The sequence below is a fragment of the Eulemur rufifrons genome, chromosome 3 (assembly GCF_041146395.1).
Source record: "Eulemur rufifrons isolate Redbay chromosome 3, OSU_ERuf_1, whole genome shotgun sequence".
Taxonomy (NCBI): domain Eukaryota; kingdom Metazoa; phylum Chordata; class Mammalia; order Primates; family Lemuridae; genus Eulemur; species Eulemur rufifrons.
The window spans coordinates 64,035,553-64,052,746 of record NC_090985.1 but is presented as its reverse complement, the minus strand read 5'-3'; the positions used below and the strand labels follow the sequence as shown (position 1 = coordinate 64,052,746).

At 44.7% G+C, this 17,194-nt stretch overlaps 1 non-coding gene across 1 annotated transcript; it reads left to right on the top strand.

The window, feature by feature from the left end:
- Nucleotides 1–10,025: 10,025 nt before the first annotated feature.
- On the top strand, nucleotides 10,026–10,131 carry LOC138382301 (small nucleolar RNA U13). Its single transcript, XR_011233388.1, has one exon. It is a non-coding gene; the product is annotated as a small nucleolar RNA U13 (small nucleolar RNA).
- Nucleotides 10,132–17,194: the final 7,063 nt, after the last annotated feature.

Genomic DNA, 17,194 nt, shown 5'->3' with positions numbered 1-17,194 from the left:
GCCAGGTGCGGTGGCTCACACCTGTAATCTCAGCACTCTGAGAGGCCGAGGCGGGAGGATCACTTGAGCTCAGGAGTTCCAGACCAGCCTGAGCAAGAGTGAGACCCCGTCTCTACTAAAATGAGAAAGAAATTATATGGACAGCTAAAAATACATATAGAAAAATGAGCCGGGCATGGTGGCGCATGCCTGTACTCCCAGCTACTCGGGAGGCTGAGGGGAGGATCGCTTGAGCCCAGGAGATGTGAGCTAGACTGATGCCATGGCACTCTAGCCTGGGCAACAGAACAAGACTCTGTCTCAAAAAAAAAAAAAAAAAGACATACATAAAACAAACCACATTAAAATCCATGTAATTCAGAAGCTCTATTTGAAATAAATAGGCCAGATGGCAGATAATTATTATACACCAAAGCTGTTAATGTCACACATAAGGATTAAAATGTATCAATAACTACAAGCTGGGCAGAGAATTTCTGTTATCATAATTCACTTCTATGAGTCTTTGCTGTGCAATTCAACTGCAATTAAAAACAGAAAAACCCTCTATCCTACACTTCCCCTTTTCTCAGGTTTGTGGTTTTGAAGCACATCTCCCATGATTTTTCCCCATGTTTTTTTTTTTTACTCTAATCACCTTCCCTTTATTGTGTGCATTAGTCAGAGGCAGAAAATAATTTTAGAAAAACAACAAACAGTAAAAAGCTATTTCTATACCAGAGAAACAACATTAGTGATAACCCAGATCACGTAGAAGTTAAGTCTACCCTCCTTAAACAGTAAAACCAGCTAGCTTTGCATCTGTTAGCACCATATGGTGATTTTAACGCAAAAGGCAGACGTCACCCCCACAGGGGCCCCCATTACCAGCCAGCCTTGCAGACTTGCCCACTGCCACAGGGCTGCGCTGGGGACTCCTGTGTCTGCCACGGGATTTAAGAGGTCAGCTGTTCACCAGGGCTGATCCCCACAACCTTTGCAGCTTCTCTGAGGGCTTCAGGGGAGCTGCACCCTGTTTAGTGGGCACCGTGAAAATGGCTCATGTCCTAGAAATACCCAGCCTGGCTTCATTTGGCAGTAAGCAGTTTTTGGCAAAATTCCTCAGCCTATAATAATTTGGATGGTGCTGGACATGTGTCCCTCCTACTTTAAGAAGTGGTGGCCATGTGGCCTGTGGGAATCTTGAGGGCAGCAGGCTGAAGTAATTTCGGTTCCAGGGCTCAGCCCTCTAATGCCCTGGGGCCCCTCGGAACCAGCTGCATCGTCAGCACCACCTGTACGCTCTGTGCCTTGTTTGGGGCTGAGATCCTCTTGGGAGGCTTTTGGTGAGAAGTTGAGCTGTGTTGGCATTGTCACTGGGATTTTTCCTTCCACTCAATCTGCTTCTTTCAAATCTTTCATTCTGAACAGACTGGTTCTATCTTAGGGAGAGAGGAGTAACAAAAGATGCTGGTTTTCACTTCAATCATTTTAACCCCAGCCTCACCCATTCCCAGAAGTTAATCTGTGCACATACTCAGCACCAGCACAGTGACTGTCTCAATGCTCAATAAAATGCTAGTTTCCTTTCCTTCCTTATCTCCTGCCTTCCCCATCCTGGACATCTTCTAAGACCTAAGGCCTTTATACTGGGGTGCTCTACTTTACGCCCCCCCACCCAGCACCCTCCTTGTCCCCATTAGACCCTAACTATACTTTGCTCCATTCCCTGAAAGCCTTACTTTGCAAGCTTGCGCCCATGGGATCCTGTACACTAATCTATATTTTGGTGTTTACTAGTGGCATTGGGTATCTCTTGGTACTCATCTTAGTCACCCCCGTAACAGAGGCCTTAGATTTCAAACCAAAGCAGCAACTGACACTGAGATCTTTGGTCGCCTGGGCAGTTAGAGAAAGGGAGCAGAGTTGTTTCTCAGCTGGCAAGTTTCCTATAAGAGCTCAGAAGCCCTGACCAGTATTTCCTTGTGAAGGGACCTCTTTGTGGTGTGTTCGGCCTTTTTCTAGAACTCTCCAAAGAAATACTTGTTGCTCCTGCCTCTGCATTGAGGCTGGGCAGAGCAGCCACATGGGCACTGCTGGGGCACCATGGCCAAGCTGGCCTAATCCACACACCTGAGACCAGGTATGCCTGCATGGTGGTACAACTCACTGCTTTTTCAGGCCGGTGCTGCTGGATGGGAAAGTCCAAAAGTTATCATTGAAGGCCCCGCACAGGAGCGACTACGAATGCCTTCATTGACAGCAAGAAAGTGGCACATGGCAGGGAGGGTAGTGGGTAGCGGGCACGTGAGAGAAGAGCGGGCCAAGTGGTGGGGGAAAGCGAGCCAACCTGGGCTGTCTCCAGCGCCTGGGAGCGGAGGCCGGGCGGCTGCGGCAGCGCCCGCCTCTACCCGGAGGCGCCAGGCTGGCAGGCGGATGGGCAGGGCGGAATTGCAAAGGCGGCTGCGGGACTGTAGTGAGGGATGGGCACGCTGAGGGCCAGGAGGACACCGCCTAGCTTCGCCAGACCGAGGGCGTCCAGCGTGTAGCCATCCCGGTCCCCTGGAGGGGCCCCGCGGGCCGAGGGATGCCAGATGGCCGCCCGGCGGTGCGCGAGTGCGGCGTTCAGCCCCGACGGTGCCGCGAGGGTGGGTCCCCGAGCCTCCCGCCCTCGCGCGCGCAGCCAGGCGCGTTTCTGCGCTTCAGGAGGCCAAAGCCGCTCTCCGCCTGCTTTCCCGGGGCTGTCAGAAGTCTCTGGAGATGAGAGGTGGGGTCGCCCCGTGGTTTTCTCAGCAGGTGAGGCCCGGCAGGCGACGCCGCCTCCCCTCGCGCTCGCGCCCCTGCGCGGGCCGGGCAGGGACTGCAGGGAAGGCGACAGTGCGCTCCGCCGGGAGCCCCCGGGCCGCTGCCCCTCCTCCCAGGCGTCTCCTCAGCCTGCCCCTCAAAGGTCGCCCTTCCTCAGGAGTTGATCCTCAGACGCTTCTCACTTTCTGCGATTTCCTGGCTAATGCCATCATTGCCGTCGTTCCCTCTACCATCTTCACTGGGTATCTTTCTGCATAGCATTTAAAATAAAAACGGATCTGAATCCGATCACAGCTTCCAATTTATAGGACATGTGGAGGGCAGAGGAACATGTTGACGTACACCAAAGGAATGCAACCGGCCAGATCCAGTATGGGGAACTCTTCCTAACCAGCGGGTGGGAAAATCAGTGTGGCTAACAGCTCCATTTCTTAAAAAATAAATTACAAGACGGGGGGCGGGGAGGAGTTGAGGGAGAAGGGAAAGGGGGAGGGGAGAAATCCAAAGAGTAAAAGCGACTTAAAAGACTATCAGCCGATCCCAATCTGTGTTCCTAATTTGAATCTTGATTCAAATAAGCTGTTTTTAAAAATGGGGGTTTGAACCCGACTTGATATTTGATAATATAAGAAATCATTGTTAATTTTTAAGGCATGATAATGGCATAGGGCTTATTAAAAAAAAAATAGAATCCTTATCTTTAGAATTTCATACCAAAATATTTACTGTGAAAGATACGGTATCTGGAATTTGCCCCCAAATAATAATGCAAGAAGTGAGGGAAGGTTGAGATGAAACAAGATTTGCCATGATTTGATAATTGTTGAGGCTGGATAACGGAAACATGGGGTTCTTTGTATAATTCTTTCTACTTTTGTATATTTTTAGAATTCTCCATAGTAAGTTTAAAAAAGAAAGAAAGAGAAAGAAAAGAAAAAATGGATATATTCCAGCTGATTGGTTTCAACATTTTCAGGGCCACATACAAGTATGGCCTTGAGAGTATGCCAAAATAACCTAGGAGTCCTTTTTGTTACTGGCTTGTGGGGCTTTAAATTCTGACCACTAACAGATTGGTCTTTGATCTGGGGCCAGGGACATGTTTGACTTTTGGCTGGGGTTTCTATTGTTACAGCAAGTGTTACAGCGGGTGGTCCCAAGGACAAACCCAGCGGCACTTGGAGAGTCGGAGAATCTCCACTTTTATTAAGTTGAGGTGGTCCAAGGGGTGGGGGTCTCAGGTGACAGGTTAGTTGATGGGCCAGGTAATAGGTTAGTATTATGCTGATACAGGTGTCAGGTAATAGGTTAGTATTATGATGATACAGGTGTCAGGTAATAGGTTAGTATTATGTTGATGCACCAGGTAATAGGTTTAATGTTATGCTGATGGGCCAGGTAATAGGTTAGTATTATGCTGATCCCAGTCTTCGGTGAGGGGTGGGGATCTCTGGTGGCTGCTGTGCCAAGTAATAGATGGGGGTTTTCCTTATCACTACCCCTCTGCACTTACCTTCCTGAACATTAATCAAAAGTGGCCCTGGACTTTCAACCACCTAAAGATGGTTTTCCATCTCCTCCAATCTCAATATGTCTTAAAACTGTACAGCTCCACACTCTACCCCTAACTTCCCCATTTCTCTTAATAGCAGAGAATTTCCTCTGCCTCTATCGCAAACTAGAAGCCATTTGGCCATCCTTGACTTTCCCCTCCTCTTCTCTCTGTACCTCCACTTCGTCACCAAGTTCTATAGATTCTTCTTTCACAGTGTTTCTCAGATGCATCTCTTCCTCTGCACCCTCACTGCTATTGCCTGATCCCAGATGTGGGTGTTCTCTGTGTGCATTTATTTCCTCACCAGTTTCCTGCCCTGATGTCCTCTTTCCAGCTACCCTACCTGCCCCTGGCCTTTGGAGAAAGCCATTGGATCTAGGGCCTCATATTTAGTCTGAAGCTAAAAGAGGGGAGAATTATGATTAAGCTTTGCAAACTCCAGATTCCTTCCCTTACAGTCCCAAAAGTTTCATTGAAAGCAAGTTGGAATGATGATTATCAGGCAGCCAGCAACTCCACACCTCAAATAGAGTCTAACATAGGAAACATTAGTTCTCAATTGTTAGGCAAACACATCCTCCAATGATTGTTGGTAGGTCAGTAACACCCGAGACCTGGACAGTGGACAAACAGAACCCACGGTCACAAGGATCCCATTCATATGGGTCAACAGACAAATGAAAGAGCCCAAATGATGGAGGAAGAAAGGTCAGGACATTTCTGATAATTCTTCTAGTATGCTAAGTAGAGCAATACACCAGGTTTCTAAACCATGGACATAAGATTTGACAAATGACTCTCATATTTGTGAATTCATTCATTCATTCATATGAAGTTTACAGAGGTGTACAATAATAATACAATAATAAATAATTTTTCATTATACACTTAAAAATCATCTTTTTTGAGAAAAAATTACATTAAATAAAATTAGGACCATCCAGAAAAATTAAGGCTATCAGGTCATCAGGGTCAGCCTTAAAATGCTTGGAATGAAAACAATTTATTTGATGTCCCCAAACAGTCATTTATTATTTTATCAGCCTAGATTAGCGCCCCTCCTTTAAGTTTGCGTTTTATCTCCCAGCCAGATCAACCATAAGCATCTCTTGGGGCAGGGGTGGTTAAATGACCCCATCAGTGTTTCCCTAGAATTTTCTAGTTGGTTAGGTAAGGGTCCTCTTTCCCTTTCAAAGGAAATTAGGGATACAGCCACCCAGGATGTGAGTCCTACACCGTCTCAGCCAGCCTGAGAAAACAAAGACAGCTGGGAGAGGGATCTGAAGGACTGGAGCCCTCAGTCCCAGGCCTGCCTGAGGCCAGCCCCACCCCCACCCCACCCCTCCAGCTTCTAGAGCTTAGAAATCTTCTTGCTTAATAGCTCTAGGCCAATCTTGCTTCATCCCAGCCCTCTCCCACTCCTCCCTGCATTATTTTGAATTACCATAAGAGAATTTTTGACAAATACAGATCAGTGATAGTGCATGGGGACCTAGGTAACCACACAACAATCAAAACAATAAAAGAAGAGAGAGCCACTTGCTGGGGTCACCCAGAAGGCTGGTGGGCTGACTCTGGCTCTTTGAAAGCACTAACCAATGGTGGTGACTCACCCCTCCTAAATACTGACCTGGTTATATCATAACAGGGATCAGTGTTTAAACGAAGTCTCAATGGTCCTCTTACTTACTGTTATATCATTAGAAAAATCAACCTGGAGTCAGTTTCCTGCCCTTCCCTGTATAATTCACGATTTTCTGGAATTCTGTATAAAACTGTGTATCTCTAGGTGGAAGTTCTTCAATGCTAGATTTTTCACTGACATTCAAATGTCATTTCCCTCAAGTTATTCCTCTGCTTATGACTTCTGAGGGCAGCCATGTAAATTCTAAATGCCTCAGCAGAGCACCCAACAAGCCAAGCAGGGCTTCAGGCTTGGGCCTGACCTTCGCCACAAACTTCATTTCCGGTAGCTCTCCGAAATGAACACTCAGCCCCGGTCGTGCCAGTCTCTGTATTTCCATACGTGGCTCATACTCATTCCTTTTCCACATCTTGCTTTAAGCTGCTGACTCTGAACCATCCCTCCCACCTGTGTTCTTCCTCTTCACCTCTCTCTTTTCTTTCCTTCAAAAAAATTGAGTGCCCGTCGTGTGCCATGTATGGCCTGAGCTCTGGGTATAAAATGACTCAGAGCACATGGCTTTTGTCCTTGTTGAAGTCCTAGCCCCAGGGCCTTTAAAGAGGTGATTGAGGTAAAAAGGTCATATGGGTGGGCCGTGATCCAGTGGTGTCCTTGTAAGACAGGGAGATTAGGACGCCGACATGAGCACAGGGAGACTGTAATGACACAGGAGGAAGACGGCCATCTGCAAGCCACGGAGGGAGGCCTCAGAAAGAAACCAGCCCTGCAGACACCTTGATCCCAGACTTCTACCCTCCACAACTGTGAGGGAAAACATTTCTGTTGTTTGTACCACCCAGTCTATGGTAATTTGTTTTGGCAGTCCTAGCAAACTGTTACAGGGGGCTTACGGTCTGGGAAGAGAAAAATGAGAAAAGAAGCAGGTACAACACAGGCCTGTAAGTACAGTCGTCCTCTCTTACCTGAGGGGGATGTTCCAAGACCCCCAGTGGATGCCTGAAACCCAGAATAGTGCCAAACCCTGTATATACCATGTTTTTTCAGCCTGATAACTGAGACAGCTACTCAGTGACAAATGGGCGGGCAGTGTCTACAGCATGGATATCCACTGGACAACGGGATGATTCAAGTTTCAGGCAGGACAGAGGGGAATGGTGGAAGATTTCATCACACTACTGAGAATGGCATGAAATTTGTAACTTATAAATTCTTTATTTCTGGAATTTTCCATTTAATATTTGGGGATGTAGTTGACCATGGGTAACTGAAACCACAGAAAACAAAACCTTGGATAAGGAGGGACTACTGTACCATGACAGGAGAAGCACAGGGCAGGGGAGCATGGACTCCCAATCGTGGGAGACGATGCGGAGGTTATTCTGGGTTGTAAAGGTCATGACAAGTGCCTGCCCCTCCAAGGGTGACCAGAGGCAAGCCCTAGGCTCTAGTGGACTTGCCATGTATCTCACCGTCCTGCTTCTACCTGAGCCAAAGGTAAGCCAGTCTCAGGTGCATGCCCAGCCCCCAGAAAGATGGAACTTCGGGGAGGGAGCAGCCAAGCCAGTGACTTCCCCTACCTTAGCAAATGGAGCCAGTAGCGGGAGGAAGAAGCTGAGAGCCACGGAAGGAAGGCAGAGAGCAGCAGCCATGAGACCACAGAGCCCACTCAGAAACCAAAGCGGGGGATAGAGTGGGAGGGCGTTAGTGGGAGAGAAAAGGTCAGAGTAAGCAGTCAGCGTGGGAAGAAGGAGCGCTGGATGTGTAGAGAATCAGAGGTGGAGGCGGGGCACAGGCATCGCGGAGTGGCTGGAGGAAAGAAAGCTGCTGAGGGTTCCTGTGGGGTCAGTTCTTGCAGTGTGGCTCTGCAGCTGATACACTTGTATACATCAAAGTTCATTCTTTGTGCAGAAAGTTGTGTGGTTTTGACAAATGTTTAGGGACATGTATCCACCACCACAGTATCATACAGAATAGTTCCCTGCCCTAAAAAAAAATCCCCTGTGCTTAACCTATTCAAGCCCTCTCCCCTCCCTCAGAACCTCTGGCAACCACTGATCTGTTTACTCTTTGTGTAGTTTTGCATCTTCTGCAATGCCATATAAATGGAATCATGCAGTTTGCAGCCCTGTCAGACTGGCTTCTTTCACTTAGCAATATGCATTTAAGATCCTTCTATGTCTTTGTCTGGCTAGATAACTCATTCTTTTTTATTGATGAATACTATAGCTGGGCATCAATTGTATGGCTGTACCACAGTTTGTTTATCCACTCACCTACTGACGGACATCTTGATTGCTTCCAGGTTTTGGTGAGAACCACCCCCTTCTAAAGTTAAATCTTTTGTAGAATTTGCTATACGTAAAAAAGATTCAGGGTATCTCAGACTAAATATAGCTTGTAAACACAAAAGAATAATAGTTCTTTATTTCAAAGTCAATCACTGAGATGAGTGAAGTTGTTTTAATAAGAGAGAGTGCCATGATTTCAGCATTACATCAGCTTCAGTATCTGTGACATTCCAATCAAATGTTTGTGTACTCACTAAGTCTCTAAAGATTAAAGTTTGAAAATCATTGATTAGAGAAGATTCAGTGAGAAAACCAGGTGGCAAGGAGGAAATTTCTTCACAATAATTAAACTACAGGACTAGTCAAGCTTTTAATGGAGGAAAATAAAAACTGACTTTTGAAGGGATAAAATTATTATTCTATGAAGAAATAACTTATTTTCTTTTCTTGGGGTGAACTGTTTCTCAGCACAGCAACCAGAGCCTTGGCCCAGGATTTGGTGTCTAAGTTAATCCACTGTGCCCTCACCCGACATCAGCCCTCATGGCCTTCACCCAAGGCCAGAGTGCTGACCTTTCATCTTCAGCTTCTTCGTGCATCCCTTCCACAAATACTGAGAGAGCATGTTGGTGGCCACACTGTCCAGGTTCTGGGGATACAGTAGTGAACAAAAAGGGGCACAGCTTCTCCCCTCCGGGAGTTTACGTGGAGTCCTGCATCCTTCATTGCACAGATCTAGGTCAGCTTACTTGACCTCCCTGACACCCTGGTCAGTGGCCTTGATGATGAAGGGCGGTGGTGGGAAAATTTTTAATGGTCCAAGGGCTCTGATGATACCCAAGAGCACAAAGACCGTGAAATTAATCAGCACAGAGGAAAGAGAGATTGTAGAGAGAGACACGACTGAAGCCTGTGGAAATGACCGAAGTAAGAGGAATAGCAAGCATGGGGTGGAAACCAGAGAAGAATGAATAGTGCAGCCATGGTAGGAAATGGGTGGATTCTGTGCTGCTGCCGTTGGATGCGGAGGGGTGAGGAGTTAATATCCAGGTCCTCGTGCCCAGCCTCATTCTCGTGCCGTCGAATCATTTCCTCCTGCTCAGGACTACTTGAAGGTACTTAATTTATCATGTGATTTCCAGACTGATATCTAGAATTTATGAAATGGTTTGGATTTCTTGTTTCATGAATTAGTATCTCTCCTGTAGGGAAAACTTTCCTTAGCATTCTTTCAGGGTTTTATCTGTCTTCATTTCTACATTTAACTTTTCAATCTAAATGGAATTAATTTTGGTAAATTGTGTGAGGCGATGCTAAAATTTTTTTTTGATCCCTCACAACCAGCCTGTTGTCCTAGCTTTGTGTGGTAAATAATTCTTCCTCTCTCCACTGAATCGGGGCTCTGTCCTTATCATATGTTACATTCTTATTTGTACCTGGTCTGCTTTGAACTCTGTTCTGTAGCATTTATCAATCTAGCTATCATGACAAGTTATCTATTAATAGCTATTTTTGTACTAAGACCACATCAGTTTAATTCTTGAGCCCTTTAAATGTGCTTAATACTTCATAGGACTTTTTCATATTATTCTTGAATTTTAATTTTCGCTCTTCTCCATGTTTATTCTTCTAGAACAGCAGTTCTTAAAGTGTTTTTGTGCTACGGCTCCCTTTGTTAAAACCTTTCGACCCTTTCTCAGAGGAATGATCTTAAACACATAAACTAAACAGGATTATAAAGGAAGCCAGTTTGCTCCTTTGGTAGTTCATAAGTGTGACGATTGGGTTTTCACGTTCATGTGTGAGATGTGCCTCCCTCAAACCTTGTCATGATGTCAGCACATTACCCACATCTGGTGTGAACTTAGAAGAAAAAAAAGGAAGCCAGTTTTATTTAAAAATAGTTATCAAAATATTAAAAAGTTTATGATATAGTAAATATGTGCTTTTTTATTAATGCATTAGTTACATGATCTAGGGCTGGGCGTGGTGGCTCATGTCTGTAATCCTAGCACTCTGGGAGGCTGAGGTGAGAGGATTGCTTAAGGTCAGGAGTTTGAGACCAGCCTGAGCAAGAGCGAGACCCCATCTCTACTAAAAATAGAAAGAAATTAACCAGACAACTAAAAATAAAATTAGCTGGGTGTGTGGTGCATGCCTGTAGTCCCAGCTACTCGGGAGGCTGAGGCAGGAGGATGGCTTGAACCCAGGAGTTTGAGGTTGCTGTGAGCTAGGCTGATGCCATGGCACTCTAGCACAGGCAAGAGAGTGAGACTGTGTCTCAAAATAATAATAACAATAATAATTACATGATCTAGCAGCAGGTCTAATACCTACTACCATGGTTTCAAAGTGGTGATGATCAAAATTGATATTTCTAGGTAACTATTAATACAACAATTGTAATTAATATGAAAATATCTGTGATTTCTAATGCGGACAAAGTTACAGGGACTGCTAATGTGACCACGTTTTGTTGCCTACATTCATAAGTGAAGGAAATGCTAGTTAAAATCTAATTTCAGTTAGAGTCTAGTAAAAGAAAAAGTATAATTTTTGTCCATTCAAGATCATAGGACCCCCAAATTCTATCCATGGATCTTAGTTTAAGAACTCCTCCTGTATTATAGATGAAATCTGGAAAAATTTTGTCCAATTTTAGAAAAACTCACTAGGATATTTAATTGGAATTGCATAAATTTGATAAATCAATTTGGTAAAAAATTCATCTTTATCATAATCTTTCACTATTTATTTATCTAGGAATGTCAGTTTTGCAGGTTTCTCTTCTCTCTCTCTCTTTTTTTTTTTTTTTTTTTTTTGTGGTATTCCTAGGATCGTTTTTCCCCTATTCTGAATGAAAAAAAATTCCCATTAAGTATATTTTTAAAGTCCTCTAATTAGTTTGAATCAAATATTTGAAGTAAATATTTTGGTACTTATCTCTGAAAGGTAAAGACTTTAAAAAGATACCACTACCACATCTTTAAAATTTTTTTTCTTAATATCAGCAAACATCCAGTCTGTGTTTAAACACTCCTGATTATCCCATAATTAAAAAAAAATTAATGGTTTATTTAAGTTAGGACTCTAAGAAAGCCCAGGTAGCCATGGTGGCTCATGTTTGTAATCCAGTGACTTGGAAGGCTGAGTTGGGCGGATCTTCTGAGGCTAGGAGTTCCAGACCAGCCTGGACAACATGGTGAGACCTCATCTTTACAAAAATTTAAAAATTGGCCAGCATTAGTGGCATATGCCTATAGTGCCAGCTACTTGGGAGGCTGAGGCAGGAGGATCACTTGAACCCAGGAGTTTGAGTCTGCAGTGAGCTAAGATGGTACCACTGCACTCTAGCCTGGGCAACAGAGCAAGAACTTCCCTGTCTCTTAAAAAAAAAAAAAAAAAAAACCCACCCAAAACATAAAAAAAGCCTGCACCTTACCCTTAATATTGTTCTTCAGATCAACACCTGGCTATAGTTAGCCTAAAACATACTGATACCACTGTCCAATGGGTGTCATTCAGCTTCCTTTGGTACCAATTTTATGACTTGGTGCCAGTTCAGTTGGCTGTCTAGGTCATTGGACTCTCATGCTCAGAGAGTTCTTTAGATGGCAAACACTGCAGTAGGTGAGACGACTAGAAATATAAAACTCCTCACAGGTCAGACCTACACAGCGGGGTTCCTGTTTGTATCAAAACACCACTCAAGTACCTATCATGGGATTTAGGTTTTGTAACCAAACTTTCATAGAAATAGAAGTTGGGAAAGAACTGGGGAATAAACAGAGTATAGTTAGAGGCGGTCTTACTTTTACAGACTTTATTTTAAAAAGGCATAGCATGTAGGCTCAGGCCTATGTAATTTTGGTTTAGATATACCTGATGATCTCTACACTAAAAACATCATTGTCCTGAGTCACATGTGATAAAGGTGCACAACATTATGACACCACTTGACAACTCCTTAGGAGTATTTTGGCCAAAGTCTAATGACCCCTAATAACTGGTATTGGATTTGCAGCACAAAAGTATATTGGCTATTACTTGCCAATTGGACAGGGGTCTTTTTTCTTGGTAAACTAATGCCTGCCTCCAGGATAGGCCCTGACATCATCCAGGGTCCATTTGGTCCATAAACGTCCCTTTTTGGAAAAAGATGTCTTTAGATAATGTGATTCAAGCATGAGAAAAATTGAACTTTGATCTGAGTTGAAAAACTTTTACTCAAGAGGAATTTTCTTCTCCCATGCCTCTTCATTCTACATTTTACAAAAGGCCTGAAGAATGAGAACATGGGTCTCACTAGCAGTAGAGCCTGCCAATGTCACCATGGTCATAGAAAACCTCATCTAGGCAGTTCATAAAGTCCGACAGGTGGTGGCTGGGAATAGAACCGTTCTTGATACCATAGAGGCCTCTCAAGGTGGAACATATGCTATCTTAAAAGAATGCTGCACTTGCATTTCCACAGGCCTCTCAAGACTCTTCAACATTATTAAAAAGATTTGAGAAACAGACATGGAAATCAGATTAGGTAATTTGCCTAATACGCCCATATCTGGATCTGCAGGTTCTGCAGATTGGGGATGGTACTTGTCCTCTTGGTATAATTTGAGTGAACTTGTGTCATGGTTCAGAAATGAACTGCAAACCCTGATCATAATCTATTCGCCTAGTATTTGTCTGCCTTGTGGTATTCAAATGTGTGAACTCCAGAGCCCTAAATGCTAATGTGTGGCCACTGTCCTGTCCCATAAGCCACAGTTTGTACAGCAGGAACTACGATCTTCCTTACATCCAGCTCTAGGCTCTGATCTCTGAACTGCCTATAGTTCTGAAAATCTAGATTTCACAGAATAATGTCCTGTCTACCCTTGGCCAAAACATGGGTCTGAAAGAGAAAAAACAGACAGAGACCAAAAACATAAAAATCAGCCCAAACTGAGAAAGAAGAAAGAAGCCCCACTTTTAATCAGGCTAAGAGGACAGAGACAGGTAAAGCCAGATACAAAGTTAACAGAATAACCCTCATAATAGTCATCACAATCATAATTACCGATTCGTACCAACGACAAGCCCAGACCCACTTTGCTGTTTTCACTTGTTACCATGGACGCCCCATTGCTTGGCCCCACTGCTCTCATGACAGCACCCAATCCCCAGTTAATCCCTGCTTCTCCTAATCCTGTTCTCAGAAAGAGCAACCCAGGCAGAACAGGCCCCTTCCCTTAAACCCTCCTCCTAATCCTTTGGTGGGAAGCCAAACCTAACAAGAGATGCTTCCCTCCTTCCTCTTGTCCTCTGGAGTGCCCTTTCTCGTGGCCATCAGATCAATACACCCTAGAGTCCCTAAAGGGAGTCCAGGGGTGTAGGGGTGGTGGCACCATCTCCCGGGAGAGGGGCGAGCCATCCACTCACTGGGTGCACCACTTGCATTTTGTGGGAGTCACTTGGGGTCAAATACAACTTCTACACTTCCATCTTCCCTTTTCTCCTTCCTATAATTTTTTTCTTCTTCTTCTGGTTGCTTCTTATACATTTAAAAGTATACACTTTTCTACTGTCCAAAGATTTTCTATCGCCATATCTGTAATTCTTTGTACTTTTTCCTTTCTTGGAGTAAGACCCTGATTCTTCATGACTGAATTTCCCCCTCCCATTTCCCGGGCGGGCCTTTTCCTCATCCCATCATTTCACCGTGGCAATTGTTTTTTGGCATTTTTCTGGCTGCTGGCTCATTTCTTTACCCGTTTCCTCAGTTCGTGCCTTCCATTTAAACTTCTGTGCAGCCAGAAATCTATTTGCAGTGGAAAACATTTCACTGGCTTCCTCCTTTCCTTAGGGGCTTTTATTTTAAAACATTTAAAAATATTTTTCACCATTCTGTGCCTCCACGAAAAGAGGCCCACACTTTTTTCTCTTGTCCTTCTATTTAATTTTAACATTTTATTTTTCATTTCTTTCTGTTCTAACACACAGTTGCTAACGTCCTGGGTACAGCTGACCCATCACCTGGCTTTGGAGACCTTCATTTCCACTCTTGGCACAGAACCAGTGTCTTCCTTGTCCATTTCACAACCTCCAGTCTTTCTTGCACATTTGATTCAGGGCCAGGAAGTGGCACAAACACAGTTACCACAAAACCCCCTGTTTCTCAAGACAGTGGGATGTCCCTCTTTCTCCAGCTAACTGGGGAAACTTCAGCCTCCACCTGCCCCATTGGGCTGTCTCCCAGTGGCAGAGGAGGAGCTGCTCAGAAATACTCTAGGAGTAGCAGACCCTGCAGATGCCACGCTGGGCCTGGCACCTTGGGCCAGCCGCTCCCCACCACCAGGAGGTTGTCCACAGACAGCTGCCTGCACTGTGGCTGCCACCATGCCACCATTTGGGGGTCTGCCGATGACCTCAGGGCTGCAAGGACTGGAGAATCCTGGCACCCCCCCGGGCTGACAGCCTCCCACTGGCTGCGCTAAGCCACACCCATCCTGGACCCCTAGAGTCCCAGCAGTGCTGGCGAGGGACAGGCGTGCTCATTGGATGGAGTCCTAACGCGAGGCTGCCTCTTGTCCATTCTGGGTTCTTTCCAGGTTCCCTCTAGAAACTGAAACTAGAAGGTCATGGTCGTTACCTTTCCCAAGTTGTGCAAGAGTTGAACATTCTTCCATTTCCCAGAGCCTGTCTAGATTCTGCTTCCTTCTACCCCAACTACACTCCTTCCCAACCCCCAAAGACACCTTCCCCATAGGCTGTTTCCCACACTTTGTAACCCCCCAGGATGGGTGTGCAGGGGCCGTCCCTTCTCTGGATTTTGCAGCCCATTCTTCCCCTCTTTGAAATGTATATTGGAGATTTAGGGACTGTATTCTCACATAGAGATCTCAGGCTTTGGCCTCGAAAGTCAGTTTTAGGTTATTTTCATCCAAATTACTTTTCTGAAGATTTCTTTGAAATTCTCATCCAGTATTACTCTATATAGAAGAAACATATAGAGAGTATAAACTGTATATTAAAGAAAAAAAGGGAAGGGAGTTGTCGATATTTTCACTTTTCACATTTCACAAATAGGATTTTCTCCTCTATGGCTTATATCTCCAACCTCCTCTTAAACCTTAGAGCTTTGCATAGCGGGTGGAAACAGTAATTCTCCAAGAAGTGACTGGTCCGGTTGTGCCAGGCACTCACTGCCTCAAACCCAGTGACACCATCCCTAAGGCAGACTGGAAATGCTACCATAGGCCAGGAGCACCTCTCTCTCAAGTGGGCCCAAACTCCTATCTTGAGCATGGGCAGGTCACTAACTCACTGCCTGGTGATCATTTGCGTCAGTTCAGTGTGGGGTCAGCTGGGCACAGACTAAGTTTTACCTTAGTGCTTTTTGGGAAACCCCAAACAAATTGAAAAATATCATTTTCATAATAATGGGACCTGTGTTTTATGTTTTAATATTAGACTCCACTTATCATACTATTATGGGGTTTTACTGTACTTTTCTACTGGTTAGGTAAATGTCCACAGCCCTGAGGGTCTCCTACCTCAGGCCCTTCCAAGCCCCTCCCCCAAATGCCTTCCCGCACTTCTGGGGGCCTGGAATGGGGTCGGGGGGTTTCCGGGGCCCTGCGCCGCAGCACGTGTCTCTTCTGATTGGTGGGTGGGTAATCCTTATTAAATGTTCCAGATCTCATCTGGTTCTACCCAGTGTGCCCCCTTTCCCAGACAACCCATTGTGGGGAGAGCCCCACAGCTGTCTCTGTGCACAGGAAGTGGCATCACCCCAGGGTTCTCCTCCCTCAAACTCCATCTTTAGAATTTTGCATTCCTAGGCCACTTGAGCAGCCTAGCCCACCTGCTACTTAAATATGATAATGTTAATATCTGTATGATTGTGTTTACTTCATTCTTTAGTTCATGCTCTAAATTCGCCTTCTCTTGTTTTCAACTTCTCAGGTGCTGCTTTTATCTCATGTTCTATTCTTGTCTCCAGCTCTATGTTCCAGATTTCTTTCCTGGTGACTTGAGTGTCATATAATGAACCTCCTACTCTTATCCTGCCTTACCTGTCCCTTGTTAACACCTCCGGGTGGTCCCCTCTCCCCTGTTTTCCTCCTCTACAGGCTCGAGACAAAGTGGATTCATGGTCCTCTCATTTCCTGTCCCTACTGTTTCTTACCACCCCTTTTGTTCATTGTTTAATATAATGGGGGTCATCTTTCTATTTGCCAAAAACCCACCACAGCTGAAATCCATCTCCTTTGTTTTCACCCTGAAGCTCTTCCAGAAAACCTCAATCTCTTATAATGTTCTTTCTTTTCCCCTAAAAACCCCTCCCTGCATTTATTGAGGCAGAAAAAAATAACTCACTTGTTCCTTTTTCTTAATGCCTTTAAGGCAAGTGCAACTCTGTCCACCTCTTTTTTATTATATCATGCTCTGGGACAATTTGCCTAACTGCATGTTAACTGTAAACAGTAGACATCACTCACCTTTCACATTTACACCTTGCTCATTTACTTCGGGACTGTTCCCAACTTCTCCCAACTTCACATTGCACGCAGTTTTGAATCACACCTGTGTGTCTTCCTCTGTCTCTAGGCGAAATTATCTGGCATGTGGTTAACTTCAAGTTCCACTTTGACACATTTTGATTCCACACTGATTTTTAATAGGCCAGACCCCAAATGGGTCAGCATTTTCACTGGAGCTATTTAATATCTCACGAAGCCTTTTGAAGTCAATACAAAGTCCTATATCCATCCTTACATTTGCAGAAATAGTATCCAAAATAAATCCAGTCTCTCTGCTGATCTACAATCTCATCAGCACATTTGCCCCTAAGAATCTGAATTATAGGAAACATATGTTGAGTTCACTGAGTTAGTTCCAACTAAATTCATAACCATGGCACTCACCTTATACTTCTCA